The sequence below is a fragment of the Tenrec ecaudatus genome, chromosome 2 (assembly GCF_050624435.1).
Source record: "Tenrec ecaudatus isolate mTenEca1 chromosome 2, mTenEca1.hap1, whole genome shotgun sequence".
NCBI lineage: Eukaryota > Metazoa > Chordata > Mammalia > Afrosoricida > Tenrecidae > Tenrec > Tenrec ecaudatus.
Window position 1 is genome coordinate 22,857,569 of NC_134531.1, and position 18,129 is coordinate 22,875,697.

General features: G+C 36.2%; 1 protein-coding gene and 1 non-coding gene across 2 annotated transcripts in view; both read right to left on the reverse strand.

Annotated features, from left to right (window-relative positions):
• CDH10 (cadherin 10) overlaps positions 1-18,129 on the reverse strand; it is a 125,211-nt gene that overhangs the window by 94,202 nt on the left and 12,880 nt on the right. The window lies entirely within an intron of this gene.
• On the reverse strand, positions 3,298-3,424 carry LOC142441618 (small nucleolar RNA SNORA27). The gene has a single exon (XR_012782982.1). It is a non-coding gene; the product is annotated as a small nucleolar RNA SNORA27 (small nucleolar RNA).

The window sequence follows — 18,129 nt, forward strand, 5'->3', positions numbered from 1 at the left end:
CTAATGAGTCAAACCATCTATTGAGATATTCTTGAAATTCAGGTGGGAATAGTCAAGGTTCTATTTGGCTTTTGTGGGCTTGCTTTAATTTTCACATAATTTATGTTAAAGCAATCCAAGGACAGGTAAAGGCTAGGGTGGGATGAGAGAAAGTAATCATAAATGAAATAAATATGATGCCCTTCTCCTTCGTGAAAACCTGTTAAGAGGTTTTGAGAGTGTCTTCCTATCCTTGCTTCTAAGGAACAGTCTGTCTTTTCTTCTCCAGGTCAGATGAGTTCATTCTTCTGGAAGTCCATTTGCTATCCAGTGTTTTTTGTAATACTGTAATGCAAGAAATAAATTATCCTTAGGTCTTCCTCATTCAGAGTAGAGCTCTCTCATGCATATGAGATGATTGAAAATTGCATGGCTTGGGGCAGGAGTAGCATATGGTTGGTTCTAAACCTTCCTAAAGCCGGGAGCCTTTCATACAGTTCCTCATGTTGTGGTGAGCTCCAACCATAAAATTATTTTCACTGCTACTTCATAACTGTCATTTTGCTACCGGTATGACTTGGGCGACCCCTATGTAGGGGTTATTCAACTCCCAAAGGTGGGTATGACCCACAGGTTGAGAACCACTGCTTTACAGGGACATCTTTGTTTCAAATATGTTAATGGGGTTTTATGCAACAGCTTTGCCTAATGGAATACATCACCTAATTTCTTGATGGATGTTTCAACTTCCAAATTGACTGATTCTGGATCCAAGTAGAATAGAATCATTGACAACATCAATCTTTCCTTCTATTCTTCATGAGGTTGTTTATTGGTCCTGTTGTGAGGATTTCCCTCTTATTGATGCTGAGGGGGCACCTCTCTGCATATAACAAGTCTTTGATCTTCATCAGTGAGTGCTGAAGTTCTCTTCATTTTCAGCAAACAAGATATATCATCTGTATATTCCAGGTTTTTAACGTTTCCCTGTAATCCTGTTGCTGGGTTCTTCATATAGTGAAACATTGTGCTTGTTTGTTCAGCATATAATTGAAATGTGTGATTAAAGGAAACAGCCCTGCTATACATCTTTCCTGATTTCAAACTGGCAAGTATTACTGTAACCTTTTCAAAAGTCTTCCTGTTGTACAGGTTTCACCTAAACATATGCGGATGTGATATTAATTTTCAAGTGTTCTATTTAATTTGGACAGTTTTCAATTTTCATTGATACATATATCATATATATATATATACTTCATGTATATACATACAGATAATGCATATATTCCACATCCCCAATACTAATGGCATTTTGAGTCATGTCAGATCAGTAAATGAAGGTTCCATATGTAGGCATATAATCAAGGATGATTCTACTTTGAGGAGACAGGTCTTCTACAATCTTATTTTTTGTGCCTTCCAAGTTGAGGAGGTTAATATTTCTATTTTATATAATACAATGTTCCCTACATTTTCGCTAGCTATATTTTCAGCTGCAGATTGCCATACCCTTCTTAGTGTGTTTTAGTCTAAAAAAATGTCTAAAAAACAGAATACCCATCATGGGTGACTGTTGATACTAGAAACACTGGTGATACAATTTCTTTTCTCATAGCAAGACACAGCCACCACAGAATGGGAACTGGAGAGAGAAGTGGATTCTGGTACACACAGTGAACCCCACAAAAGACTGAAATTTCATCGTAACTCTACAGCTAGTTAAACCCACATACTCATTCTTGACTCTTAGTTTTATGATTTTTGAAAACAATATAATCTTTATTTCAATTTTCTCCACAGTAAAATGGAAGTTTTACTTTAAATTTCACCTTCCTTTAAATGTGTCTGTTATTATCTATTATTCATCTTACATTAAATGTGTCTATTGTCATCAATTAAATTAATTTATTAAAAGTAATTAATAGTTAGTTTAAAGACATGTGTTCCTTTATTATTATTGTCCGTACTTGGTTTTAAAACTTCTGACTAGTGCAAAAAAAGGTTATATTGGTAAAAATAAACCCAAACTCATTGTTAAGAACTTATAACTAAATATAAAGTTGTAAAAATCAATAATAGGACTAAAAATCTATACCATGTAAGTAGTAATCAAAGTAGGTATAGCTAATTTAATATTTATTTTTAAAGGAAAGAGATACAAAGTATATCACTTTATCATGGTAAAAAAATAAGTTCAAGTTACTAAAAGTTAACACAATTCTGTTCGTATTGGCCTAATAAGACACTTCTCACACGCGAGTTCTTTATGATGTTTAAAAATATGTAATTATAAATAAGTAAATATTCTCACAAGTAGTTTAAAGCTCCTTTATACATACAGTGCAGAAATATATACTCTGCTTTCCAAAGAGTATATTAAGGGGAATACATTTCAAATGCAGTGATATTATAGTGAAAACATAAAGCAAGCACTACATTAACCAGGTAGCAAAGTTGATATCATCACTGGTGATCACTGTGATATTGACAGATCACATCATTTCTGTGGTCTTCCTTTTCAACCCCTTAACCCCAATCTAGCCAAAAAAATAAAAACATTAGAAAAATCCAAATTGAGGCACAGTCTATAACAACAGCAATAAAGCACAACTGATAAGTGTCCTCACACATGCTAGGTGATGTCAAGTAGGGTACCAATCTTAAGGACCTGATGTACAACAGAGTCCCACCCTGCCATCGTCACAAATACTGCTATGCTTGAGTCCATTGTTGCAGCTCAAATCTTAAAGATTGCCTAAAACAAAATAATCCTTATAATAACACAGCCCAGAGAAACCCAAGACTTAGTTTAAGGCAATGTGTTACTCAGGATCCTATTGTCGAAGGGGAAAGCAATATTGGGAAGAATATAACGAAATCTGAATAAATTATAACACAATAATAATGTATAAAATAAATACATAAGTGTATAAAATATACTTATTACTTGTAATAAGAATTCCATATTAATCTACAACTAGGAAGAAAATATTAACAACTGAAGATGTTAAGAATAAGGGAAAATAGGGGAAAGGTAATGAAAAATACTCTCCTTGCACCTCCTACAAAAGCTGGGGACTTTCTAAAACAAACGTTTATATTTCAAAAGTCTCTTCTTAAATTTGGTTTGCTTTAACAAATGTGTAGTAAATGCCATATAAGTTATCTACTAAATCTAAAGTCTATAACAAACCCCTGTAGCCTTCCAACCAATCAGAAAATTAATCAGTTGCTGAAATTCATGTATTCCCAATATTCACCAATTCAGAAACTATTTATTTATCTGTTTGTTTGTTTACTTACTTATTCATTTTAACCTGTTTCCTCTGACAGGAACCAAGACAAACACCTAGTTTGCCTGAGTTTTGAAAGGATATTTCTTTTGCCCCACTTGAATGACCAATAAAGACATAAGTCCAATTGGCAAAGTGAAAAGGGGGTGTAATACAGAAAGTGTTTAAAGAAATAGAAAAAGAGGTAAAATTTCCCATCATCACTTCATGTGGCTTGAATAACTTTAATTTTCAAATCAGTAGAAATGTTTAGAAAAACTAAAAACAAAACAGTGAAACACACGCAAATTACACATATATTTGAAAGAAAATACAAAAACAAAGTTACAAATAAAACATGAGCAAATTGAACAAAGGAATACTATATCATTATTAATTTGGATGATTTCAAATACCTGTACATTTAATTTAAATAAGAAGAGACTTCAAATAATCCATAAGATCAAAAGGTTAAATTGAGAAAATAAGCAGTGCAAAAGATTCATACATGCACTTGATAACATTTACATCCTTTTATTAAAATACATAGTACACAGAGATTTTAGTATAATTCCTGAATAAAGCAAATCTAAAACATTTTTGAAAAGTGACATATTTCATGATAAAAAGGATCCATATTAGCTTTTGCTTTTAAAATAATTGTAATAAAGAAAATAAGATGTCTATATTTTGCATCGATATTTAAATTTAAAACTCGAAAATAAAAGAGAGAACCATTAATGTGTTATTTTTGACAAAATTTGGAGAAAATTTAATTTTACAAAAGGATTCCCTGATACCATTATTCCACCAGTTTCCTGTAGGTTTGTCATACTCTGATGACTTGAATGTTGCTTTTCTAGTTAGAAAGTAGAGGTAAGGTAGAGGAGCGACAATAAAGCGGGAGTCCCTCGCTAAGATGGGTCGACAAAGTAACTACAACAATGCGCTTCCACATAAGAATTATTGTGAGGATGGTGCAGGACAGGGCAGTGTTCCTTCAATTGTACATGGGTTTCTAGCAGGCAGAATCAAATCCATGGAATTCAACACAGCAACATGTTCCCAGTATTTCAAATACGACAAGGGTCTCCCACAGGGAATAGGTTTCAAAGGAGCTTCCCAACTCTAAGCTACAAGGAGAAAGAACCCAACTCATTAAGCTTGGCTCATTAAATGCATGTGCATGCACAAAAAAATACGCACACACATCCTTATCAATGAAAATATTATGGCCAGCAGCAATTTTTTTTTCTAAAAATGAGCCCCTCAGGTTTGAAGCCCTCAATGTGACTGGGTCAGAGAGCCTTCTACAAAGTTGATGAGGCCAAAGCCATGTCTAGAATAAAGCTTCTGGAACTACCATTTGCTGATATGCTGCAATTCAAAATGACTAAAAAACAGCTGCAAACACCCATCAATATGCACAACGTGGAATGCAAGAAGTATTAATCGAAGAAAATTAGAAATCATCAAGAGAAAAATTGAATGCACAATGATCTACATGCTGGGTACTTTGAGGTGAAATAACTGATATTGGCCATTTGAATCAGACAATTATACGTGAAAAATTTACTATGCCAAAAATGACAAATTAAATAGGAAATACCAGCTACTCATGTCAAAAAAAGAATATTTCAAGACAGAGCTTTCAAGTTCACAGCTTTCCGTGATAGAGTAACATCCCTATGCCGATATGCAGAGAGGGAGAAGTCTGCAGGTGGAATCAACTGGAAACCAATGAGTGTGCAGTCTGAAATTGATCAAACATGCCATAAGGATGCTTTGACAATTACTGGAGATTGGACTGTAAATGCTGAAAACAAAAATTGGTAGGTAACAAGTTGTGGGCTTTAGTAAAGAAATAACATCATGGAACACATGGTAGTTTTCTGCAAGAACAATGACTTTTTATGGCAAATATTTTTATTTCTCAACAATGTAATTATGCAAGTGGACCTCCCTAGATGGAATCTGCTACATTTGTAAAAAGAGATGATGGAGAATCTAAATTTCATCAGTCAGAGCAAGCCTAGTGTCTCACATCAATTCCCTCTATGTAAATTTAAGTTGATAATATAATCAATTGCTCATATGCAAGTTTAAGTTAAGGCAAAAGGAAATCAAAGCAAGTCAATAAGATTCAAAATACTACCTTGAGAACATCTGTCCCTCCTCCAAAATTTAGGAATCATGTCAAGAATCTATTGGATGCACTGAACAGTAAGGGCCAAAATATAGAAAATAAAAGACGCAAATGTTAGAAGATACTCAAACTTCTTATTAAATATAGCAAAGTGAGCTAATTCACATGGAAACATTATAGTGAAATATGTAAAGACATGGATTAAAAGGACCAAAAGAGAAAAACATTCTTAGAAATTCTCTAAGAGAAATAACTAATGAAAACAAGTTACTCAAGATGCTATGTGTAGATTATTGAACAATGAAGGAAATATCAAAAGAAGACGAAAGAAAAACTGCCAGTCACTATTCCAAAATCAATTGACCAGAGTTCAATGATTTCCAGAGGTACATTATGATTAAAGTCTGAGACTACTGAATCTACAGTGAAATAATTGATTGGAAATAAGAGGACAGGAATTTTAGCTTACCAATTATGATTTTTCAATAAATAAATGTAACCTTAGAAGTACTTACTGGTCTATACCAAGAAGCTTGAAAATTGCCTCCTTATCAGTTTCCCAACAAACTTCCTAATTCCCAGAGTAGTCTTCTGTCCCAACGGTAGCATTTGATTCTAATTTAGACTTTTTATATTTCAGGACCAGTCATGTTTCCAATAATTTCTAAAGTTTGTCTGTGTTGTGTGTGTGAAAATGGTTGCAAATAGGCAAGGTGCCAAAACCAGTGAGCGAATACACTCATATCCAAAAAGGTTTATTCTTACCATATATAAATATAATTAAAAATTAATGAAGCCTGGTATGTTGTGATATAAGGCAAATAAATAGAAAGACTCTAGAAAATTAATGAAATAGCACAGTAGATTATTGAAGAGTGGACTTTTTCTTCTTTTCTGAGAAAAAAAAACCCTTTACAAGGGAAGGTTAGTATTATGGAAAAAAATACATATAAAAAAATTCAATGATCCCACAGCAACACAGAATGACAAGTAAACACTTCAAGTACCCACAAAATCTAAATATAGAACAGAAAATTATTTTACTTTTAGAAGAATAACATATTCATGACCTCAAAATAAAGAAAGATTTCCAAAAGAAGACATGAAAGATGCCTGATGTTTCCACTATAATACCATTGAAAACTGTGCTCACAGAAATAAAAGAGACAAGAGAATGGACAAGCAGGTCATAGAATGCACCGTGGTATTTGCGGTGCTTATAAGTAACAAACAAAATAGCAGTATTCTGAATTTATAAAAGATCTACAAAGAAACAATATTCCGTACACCTCCTTATTTGCTTTTCATATTATACTTCATTGAAAAAATTAAAAACAGAAGAGAACTTTTACATGTAGCCAAAGCAATGCCCACTGTTGCCTAGAGCCCCTCCTGCTGTCACAGCCCCCACCCCACCCCTGCCCACCTGCTGCTCTGGCCCTCATTCTCCACTTTCCCCTTGACCTAACTCATGGTGGCCACACTGGCTCATAAGGAGCCTCTTTCTGAAGGAATTCGGAACTGCCTTCCAGGGTTTCAAAAGCAACCAGGTTGCAGCACTTGACACTCAGTTAGAAACCCAGTGCTTGTCCACCCGCCCAACAGTGCTCTTCTCCTGCCTGATATCACACATTAATTGCTCTTTCCTTTCTGAGAGGAGACCAGGGAGGGTACAATGGATCTCGTTACCCCACAACTAATCATTGATAGTCCCCAGCAACTTCTTTCTCTTCAACTCATTGCTGCTGTGCTCATTACTAGACTTCACGATTTATTCTATTAATTTTTTTTATAACCACAATAACCCCTCCCTCTAAAGCTACCACTATAGATGTTTGCTTCTCTACAGAAAGTCGATTCACAAGTCTTTCTGCAACATTTTCTCTAATTTCTTTCTTCTCATTACCTTTGAAAAACACACCGATCACAATTATGAAATCACCATCCCACTGAACCTTTTACATCAAGGTCACCGATAATCTTTCTGAAACTATACTCGAGTTATTTCATATATATATATATATATATATATATATATATATATATATATATATATATATATATGTCACATTGTATTTGGATTGAAATAAAGTGTACAAAATTTATTTTCTTCACTGAAAATGCCATTAATATTTTCATTAATATTCCATGTATTATTCATAAATAAACCACAAAACCCTTAATTTTGCAAGCTTTATCTGACTCTTGCATATGAATGAAGTTAGTAGATACAGTAATGAGGAAGGCCAGAAGAAAACAGATCAGAGTCATTTCAATAGTCTCTCTCATGTGATTTGATTTTGTTATCAGGTTTTTAAAAATATATATATAGTTGAAGTCCCCTATTCTCCGGTTATTAATCTTTTATTAGAGTTGGATATTTAATAAGGAAGACGGTAGAAGAAACAATGCTGATTGTGATACTGGAGAGTAATACTGAAAGTACCATGGACTGCTAAATGGACAAACTGACCTCGATTGGAAGGAGTAAGGTCAGAGTGCTCCTGAGGGGAAAGGATGGCAGCACTGCCTTTTACATACTTGGGACGTGCTAGGAGATAGTCCCTGATAGTCATCATGTTTGGTAAAATAGAGGGACAGCGAAAAACAGGAAGGCCCTTAATGAGATGGATTGACTCAGTGGCTGCATCAATGGTCTCAGGCCCAGGAATGGAAGTAAGAGTGGCCCAGCCAGGGCAGTGCTTCAGTCTGCTGTACAAGAGCTCCTGTGTTTACTTTGTGGGTTCTTACGACACCCTAAGCACTGAGTTTTGCCAGTCCCTCAGATAGTACTGTTCAGTGCAGTCATTACTGTGGCACTCTGTGTCTATACATTTATCTGATTACTCGATTTACATTAGATCAATATGTAGTATGCCTTCCTGGTCATGCACCGACATTCATGTGTGCATATTCAGAGCCTCAAGTGTCCCTAAACCACTCTTTCTCAGCTGATGTCCAGCTGAACCATTCTCCACTGGCACTGGAGAAAACTGGTTTGGGATTTGCTCATTTATATGCTGTAACTACCACAGCGACCAAGGTCAGATGTCTGAAATCAAAGCGCCAGAGAGGCTGCCTTCCTTTTGAAAACATTGGTTTATTTCCTTTGGAACATTTGGAATCTCTCCACAAGTCTGGGCGCCTTGCCCCTTCTTCCATTTCCCAGTGCTGCAGTCCAACCTTGAGCTTTGCCATCGCCTCTGTTTTTCACTTTGTCCATCTGTATGGACCCTTAATGTTGGTTTCAATTTTAGTAACTTCACCAGGAGGCAGGAGACTCATAATTAATAATATACACCTCATCATCATCAACAAAGTAAGGAGAAGGGAGACGTGAAGAGCAATGGTAATAAGATACATATTTAGATGAAATAATAGTCCTTATTAAATATTTATTTAAATTAAAAATAATAACTGATCATGTAAATTATTTTTGTTTGTGTATATGTGCATGTACATATATGTACACATATCCATATAAACATACATAGACATATATATAAAAGCACTTCCTTCTTTTTCATTCCAGCACCCAAAGATACCAACTGAAAATTTCCATATATGAACATACAGCAAGTATGAGACATTAATGAGCTAAACACAATTACGTACTTTGCCCCTTTTTATTTTCTTTACTCAAAAGAACATTATGCTTCAGTACAATGGGAACAAAACTTAATTGAATATATAATTATATGTTGCCTCCAAAAAAGAAAATGAGAGGGTGCTGCTAGAAACTCATAAAACCATAATAAAAATTCCCAGTGCTTCCTAGCCATCACACACACACCTGCTACTGATGAAATAGAGACAGAAATATTCTGAAGATCAAATTTATGCGAGGCTGACTTCATTGATTTTGCATTTACAGAGATGTCTCCTGAGTTTTCACTAAAACTTATTAAATCAAATGTTACACAATCTTCTTATACAGATATATTTCAATGTTTATACTTAGAAATTGTAAAGTTAAATTTCTCTCACTTTGAATATTTTAAAAATACTAAAGTTTTCCAAACTTACATTGGCAGCAGAATGAATGTATTGTAGTCATTTTCTTTTGCTACTAAAATCTTCTTCCAACAGCTGCTAGCAAAGGGCAACCAAGAGACTAAGATGGCGAAATACACTATTTTTTGGAAAATAAATTTACAATGGTCACTTATGTAAAATTCCAGTGATAAGCAAATTCAATTCATATAAACTACAAGAGTTAATTTTAAAAGAAGTCATCTGAATAATTAAGAAATAGGAACATTTGATGAAGAAGCCTCTTTAACGAAGAGCTAGAGAAATTGTAAATAAAGCAGAGAGATATTTTAAAAACTGGGCTTCATTTGAGGAAAAGATAAAGACAGAACTCACAGAATCCCAGTCAGTCACCCGAGGTTCAGAAAAGGTGGGATGCTGAATCTCACCAGGATCCCTGGAGTGCAAGCAGTACAGGAGAATGTAGTGTGTGTCCTAGCGAGGTGCATATTTGTGCTAAGCATGCTGCAGATTTGTTGTTGTTTTCATTAAGGTTCTAAAGTAAACTTGTAGCAGAAAAGCATTGATGTTTGATGACACGTGTCATGTAAAAGTAATTCTAGCAGTGAACTCAGACGCGGAAGGATGCCAGAGGTTGTTTGGTTTTTTTAACTCGGCACCCTATACTTACACAGAGTATGAGTTTTGACATTTGGAGTGTTTGCTGTACAATAGTAACAGGAATTATAGTTTTCATTATTTTTAATAGAAAACAAATAATACTTACACACAAGCAATGAACCCTCAACCAATTTCTCAAAAAGAAACTGAAGATAGAGCAAGACTGCAGTCTATGAGTGGCATGCTGCACTCAACATGTAAAATGCTTAAGACACCGTTACTGGATCCCATGAAGGTCAAGATGAAACCACTCAGCTTCTCTAAGTGCCAGCAAAATCTAAAATGCACCTTCTTTTGATTTAACACCTTTTAAAAAAGTTTTTAAAACATGTATGATGATTGTGAAGTAAAAATAATTGTATCTGAGCAGAAACTCTGTTTTCCTGAACATCACGTTGATAAAAAGTCTTCAATTGAGTTCTGGGGATGTAAGCATATTTCCCTATATGACTACTGTCAAAATATAACTTTATCTAGTGATTCATATATTGCTTTAGGTTTGAAATGCTACAGCAAGAGCGGATCTATCTGCCAAACCTTATCCTGGTTCTGCAGGCAAACTCTATTTTAAAGTGCCCATATTACTATCTCCTTTCAGAAGTAACATTAAAAAGTTCTGACCAGCTCTGACGCATGTTCAATTTTTTGTGTTCTTTACGTATAAGGAAATTATGCCTACAGATACTCAAATGTCCCCTTATTAGAAAAGACTTTAAAATCTTTTATCTAAAAGAGATTCTGACTGCCTCTCCCATATCTTTGTGATTTATTTTCTTCCAGTATTTGTTCCAACTAAAATTATTTAGTGCGTTTTTTGTTTGCTCATTTGTTTCATAGGGCATCTCCTTTTTAAGATTTCTGTGATTCATAATGCCAAGGACACATAAATCTTCCCTTATTCAAATAACTCCTTCCACCACATTCTACAAATAAAAACAGGTCTAATTCTAGGGAACACTGGATGCTGTTTTAGGTATATTTTCTGTTCACATCTAGGCACACTTTGAAAACTGTGTTTTTGTTGATTGGCTGCAAGTTTATTTACAGAGCACATCACTTTCCCATACTATAATTCATTAACATATTTGTTTCATGTCATGAATCACAATCCCCACTATGTAACAGCACTTAAGATATTTCTGTTCTGTATTTTTATTTTCATGCCTCTTCCTAATCCTTGTGAATTTTGTCTTTGGTTAAGTGCTGCTTTATTTTTTATCTCAAATGGTTAATTATCTTATGATGTACAAGCTATTGTTCCCTTAATAAGTCTGCATGGCTCAATTTTGGAAGAATAGACATGTATACCATTTTTATTTAAAACTATAAGTAATCTGTGCATGTTTTACCTTGAATCTAAAACGCCATTTCAGTTGATCAAATATTCAATAAAGTGTTTCAATTTTATGTACCATCTTGTACTGTGAATCTCAGTTCTAGTTCTTCCCTGTACCCAAGCTGCAACTAGTTCAACTTAACTTCAGCCTAACTCTCATTGTGGCCATGGGTATGAATGTTAGAGCAAAGTAGATATAGACTAAGAAGGCAGGACACTTAAAACGCCTGGTTCATGAATGCTTCCAGTTAAGTAAGTCTAGCATGGAGATCTTTTGTTTATGGGATATTCCTCCTCTGGAGATATCCTATTATTTTGAATGAAGCCAGCACCCCAATAAATCTTTCTATAAATGCATTTATATATGCATATATACTTTAACTCTTCAGTTTCAATATTTAATAGCGCTAATAACAATGGCAGCCCTCAAATACTCGTACTTGAACTTTATTTGCAAACAGCACAGATGTGGTACTTCCGGGGGTTTGTTACGTATTGTTTGCTTTCAGCTTTCTGGGCTGACTTTGTATCTGACACTGGAACAAGCTATGGTTTATGTATTCACATAAAGGTTAGGTACTTTGCCTGAAGATAAATTATATGCTCCTCACTGTGTCTTTAATAGCTGCTCATTGCCTTGCCTTTGTTAGCTGAAGTCAATTTAGATGCTCAGGATGATGGCCACATGCATAATGAAGGACTTGGTAATCCTTGTTATTTCCACGGTCATTTGCCAATCAAATCATGTGATGCATAAAACTTTCATCGTCTTACTTTCAGAAGTAATTCACCAGTCCTTTCTTCCTAATCTATTTTAACTTGGAGGCTCTACTAAGACCTGTTCACCATATAACAACCTAGTGGTCCCCACTAAGGTGCTCAGACGTAAGGGGTTATGCATTGGGCTGCGACCACAAAGTCACCAGTTTGAACCCATCCGACGGCACCATAGGTGGAAAGAGGAGACTTTCTGTTCCTGTAATACATACAATATTTGAAACTCACAGGACAAGTTATAGCCCGCCTTACAGGGTTGCTGTGAGTTGGAATATAGTGAATGGCAGTGAGGATTTTTTTGAAAGTCATGACTAGCAGATTATTTGTGCTTGTGCATAGGCAAGTTGCAATGACTACATTTTAGCTTCTCCATCTGGAAGTAAAAAAAAAAATCAACTACTGTACCATCATTTAACAGCTAGAGTAGTCCTCCTATAAACTGAATTTTGCCTTCAAAAAAGATATGCTGAAACCTAACCCCAGTACGTATGAGTGACCCTGCTCAAAAATGAACAGTTTTTTTAAGCTGTTATTCATTTTATTAGCATCAGGTCACACTGGAGTAGGAGAGGTTCTAAACCAATCTCATTCATATGCTTAGAAAAGAGAAGAGACGTTGGACAGGTGTTTATGTGAAGATGGAACGGAAATTTGGTGTGATGCATCTACGAGTGAAGGATTGCTCAATGGTCAGCCGTTACTAGAAGTTATGCAAGAGGCATGGACGAGATTCATGTTCAGAGCTCTCAGAGTGTATCCATAAGAAACAATGTAATAGCAGTTGCCTAGAGAATGGTGAGACCTTACATGTCTGCTGCTTTAAGCCACTCTATTTGTGGAATGTTGTCATATAATACTCAGAAAATATAATATATTCTTATAAGATATTATAGGAATTTGGTCAAAGAAAGAATAAATCCTCTATTTATAGTGGGTTTGGGGAGCCTGATAGTCTACCATAAAATATGATCAGCAGTTTTCAGTGGGGTATGCCTTATGGATTAGACAGGCTATGATCTAAGGGTCAAGCCATTAGCAAAAGCAAAGAGTCAAGTTTGGAAATCCAAATATTGATGGCAAATTGAAAGAGAAGAAACATGACTATATTTCAAAGGAGTTTCAGTGGAAACAACCCCTGTCAAAATAGAATAAAAGCTGAGTTATTTAGGAAAAAATCAGAAACCGTAGGATACCTCAGGGTCATTTAATATTTTTTTCCTTCAACAGGGCTTCTCTACTTCAGGCTTATTGATATTTATGACAAAAATATTTGGGGTGCTGTTCTCTTAATTGCAGATTGTTTCACATTATATCAATCTGGCCTCTACCCAATAAATACATCCGTTATCCCCTCCCTTATCTAGTTGTCAGTAGTAAAAATGTCTACAAAGATAGCTGAATTAACAAACCAGTCTCTAGTGGAGGAGTATTAATGTAGGTGTTACGTGCTCATTCTTATTCCAACAATGTGCTGTATGTGAGCAAATAATACAGCAGGGGGTTGAGATTGGCTTGTAAACCAGAAAACTCATTCTGTTGGTTTCAGTCCTGTGGTGTTTAGAGTCAGGGAGAGGGAATGGGACTATTTAAAGGTGAAGAGATCAAATGCCTGCGCAGAACACAAACAAGGCTAAAAATGAGGTGGCTACACACAGAAGAAACAGTCCAAGAATAAACAGGGAGACTGTTTCCATTGGCTACTTAGAAGAAGGCTGATTAGCAGGAATTATGAAGGAACCAAGCCAGGGAAGAAAATCGTGAATCATATGCCTTTTACTTAGGAAGCGAGTTCCCATATTATCTGTGAAGAAGGAACCATAAAGGCCAACATAATCCTTCATCTGCTAAGGCAGAAAATAAACAAGTTTGCTCTAGCTGTTGGCAGGCATCCGTGCAAGGCAAGAGATACCCGTTTGTAGCATAAGCGCATAGATTTCTCATTTTCCAACATGGTAAATAATGAGAATTTGAAAGAAATTTTAAACCAAAACTTACTGAATTATGTGTCAAATATTTTATGGGATTAAGGTGAATGATATTCATGAAGTATTCATAGCTTAGAATGGTCTCACGCACTTGAAATGGAAGATTCTCTGGATAATGTATGGTTTCACTATATTATTAATATATAATCAGTTATCCTAATTATCTTTTAAAAATATTTTTACTTTCTGGAGAGAATCATTTTACTAAATGACTCAGAATCAGGTCTATGGTCGGCCCCTTGTGTTCTTATTTCTTTCGGTATTTTGGGATTTTTCTCAATCACTGGTTTTGATGAAAAATCTATTTTCAACATGCTTTGTTCCACTTGAAGAAAATTATCATATAAAAAAGTTCGTATGATAAACACCATTAGTCATTCCCGTAGAAGTCTGTATTTGTTACCATTAAAAGTAGACTCAAGAGTATCTATGACCATGTCCTCACTTATGCTAGGTGACAAGGATGGAAATTCAATAGTCAAGGTCCAGGGCAACCTGGTTAAGACATAAGATCTTTTGGATAAAAACTTGGGGTAAGATAAAATTGAATTAATAACAATATGTTTAGAAAAAAATCTGCTCCACAATAAATAGATGGATTAAAAATATTTTGACACTGGCTGGCAACAGCATAGTTAAGTGGTTTCTTCTTTTCGGTTCCCATCGTGTGGGCGCACAGAAAGAGAAGCAGGTGCGCCATGCTCTGATTATCTCACTGAACTTAAGGAAAATAACTTACGTGGAATATTTCAAAATCTGCTTCGGTAACTTACTCAGGGAGTAAAAAATACTCCCTGCTCAGCGTGAGCAGGTCAAGAAAATGTTTATAGTCTATTATTGATTTTCTTGGTTTCTCAAGACCATAGTCATGGTAGGGGGGATTTAGCAATTGCCAGGGCATTTTATAACCTTTCCACCCCCACCCTTCTGTTTTCCGGTCTGCCTCACTGAATCTTTTCTCTGCTTTCTCTTTAAATGCACTTTGAAACACATTGTGTTGTTTGTGATGGTGTTAGGTGCCAGCGAGTTGATTTCAATTCATAAACACTAAATGTAGCAGAGTGGAGCAGTTTGCGAGGTTTTCTAGGCTGTAAGCTATGGTGCTGGAGAGCAATATTGGACTAATCTCAAGGTTGGAGGTTCAAACTCACCAGCCATTCCAAAGCAGAATGAGGAAGCTACGTATTCCTATAAAGATCCACAACTCCCCAAACCCTGTATAGAGTTACGAAGAATCAGGAGTGTCCCCATGACTGTACATTTGGTTTCGATTTGGAGTCTTAAGAGAAGCGGAGTCCTATGTCTTCCTCCCACCGAGCGGTATGTATTCAAAGGAGAAGTCAGCTTGGCAGCCACGCACTTCAATTAATCATTGTACCACCATTGTTACTTTATAATGCTTCACATTTATACTGCGTTATATTGTGAACTTGTTTTCCTGTCAACTTACTGTACTGTGGGACTTGCATGTTACCATGAGGCCCAAAGCTATGTCACCGGTATGTTAAATGCCAGCCTGGTCATCCAACGTGAACACACTTCAGTAGAACTTCCAGATTAACAACTGATTATGAAGAATGAAGTGGTTGTCCAGTTCTGAGGAATTACTCACTGAAAACCTTCTGAAGAGCAACAGAACATTTTCATGAACTTAACAACATGAACACCAGCTAAGCATCGTCAGACATCGGTCTGGAGCAGAGCCCTTCGGGCTGGAAGGCTCTCAAAATGTGACTGAGGAATATCTGCCTTCTCAAATCGAGGGGACCCTAACGGAGAAGATGGGGCAAAGCCTGTGGGAGCTTCGTTTGCTGGTGGAGAAAGACTTAAAACGAGAAGAAACAGCTGTAAAAATCCATTCATAATTAAAACTTGGAAAATGCAGCGTATGAGTCTAGGGAAATTGGAAGTTGTAAAAATTGGATTGCATAATCAATATGATAGGTAATAATTAGTGTGCTAAAATGTACTGGTATTGATCATTTTGAATGAAGTAATACAATTATTTACTCTTCCGGGAATGACAAGTTCAAGAGGAATTTCATCACATTCATGGTCAACAACAATACATTTTGAAAATGGAATGGAGGAAATTCATTCTTAAAGAAAGGAATGTGAGGAAAGGATCATGAAACTATAAAATATCAGAAGTTGATATGTAGACAGAATTATTATGGTTGACAATTGAATGTATACCACTAAGATGAAACCCCAGTTGGTGGTGCAGGAGAAATGTAAAAGGAAACAGAGGAAAGATCTAGGAAACAGAGCTATAAATAAAGGTATAAGCATAGGTGCGTATGTACATGAATACTTTTATTCATAAAAATAGAGGCATTGGCCTATGTACATATATTTATGCAGCAATACACTGAGGTAGTGGACAGGTTTTGGGCCTCTTCTCATACCCTCCCTCAAGGCAAGAACACTTTGTTCTAACAAACTGGCATTCTGTAATGCTCACCCTCCTGGCACAATCACTGAAGACAACATGGGTGCATAAGCAAATGTGGTGAAAAAAGTGAATGATGCCCGACGATTAAAAGATATAGCCCCAGGGGTCTTAAAGGTTTAAAGTTCAACAAGCGGCCATCTAGCACAGGAGCAACAAGCCCACATGGAAGAAGCATATCAGTCTGTGAGATCATGAAGTGTCATCAGGACCGGGTAACAAGCATCAAAACTGGTAACAAACAAACAGACAAAACAAAAAACATATTGTTGAGAACAAGGGAGTTGGAGTAGAGAGACAAAGTCCATCTGTAGACTGTGGAACATCCTCCACAGAAGAGTCATAACGTAGGAATGAGTTAACCAGGGATCTTAAAGCACTGACGAAACACACAATATTCCTTTGGTTCCTTGAGGCTTCCTCACCCCTCACTGTCATGACTCCAGTGCTGCCTCTCACTTCGGTCTAAAGCAGAGCATGCACACAGGTACAGATAAAAGCTAAGAGCTCGGGAGACACAGAATCCAGAAACAGGAATGGGACTACCGACACCAGAAGTGTGGGGGAAGGAGGGAAGAGAAGGGGAGGAAGGAGGAACCATTGCACTGATGGACAGGTAAACACAACACACACACACACACACACACACACACACCTCCTGGAGGAAGAACAACAAAACCAAGGAGGAAGGGAGTCAGCAGTCAGTGTATGATATGAAAATAATAATATTTTATAATTGATTAAGGGGTTATGAGGATGGTGGTGGGGAGGGAGGGAACAAAGGGGAGCTGACACCAAAGGCTCAATAGAAAGGTAGCGTCCAGAAAAGAATGATGGCAACATATGTACAGATATGCTTGATACGACTGATGTGTGGATGGTTATGAGAGTTGTAAGAGCACCCAATAAATGATCTTTTAATAACAATAAATAAGAGAGGAAGTCCCAATAGACAAATCCCCATATGGTCCTATCTCAGCCAAAGCAGGCCTAGGTAAATGACACCAATCCATGTTTTGTGAACTGAGACGAGCTATTCACCAGGAAACCTAGTAAGATTCTTGTTCTCTCGAGGGTGTATGGGAAGGTGTTCAGAGTTAGATGGGATAAGCTTGGACTAGATAATAATATTATCTTATTCCACAATTGCATAATGAGTCTCCTTTGCTCCCCACAACCCATATACACTGATTAGAGGATATGCATTTAAGCTGTGTTTAGTTTCTCTAAATAATTTCAGACCCATTTGAAAAGACCATATGCGGTTTGACTTGTGCTTTTCAACAAGGAGCCCAGGTAGCCGAGTGGTTAGGCATTGAACTAATAACCTTAAAACAGTTCAAACCCATCGACTTCTCCAGAAGAGAAAGACCAGACCATCCGCTCTCATACAGATATATCGTCTTAGAAACACCTGATGTATGGTCGCTATCAGTCAGAATCTACTTAGCAACAGTGGCAGTGGTATGCTATTTCACAATTGCCTTTCTTAGGACTGGTAATTATAGTATGATCATAGGGATAAT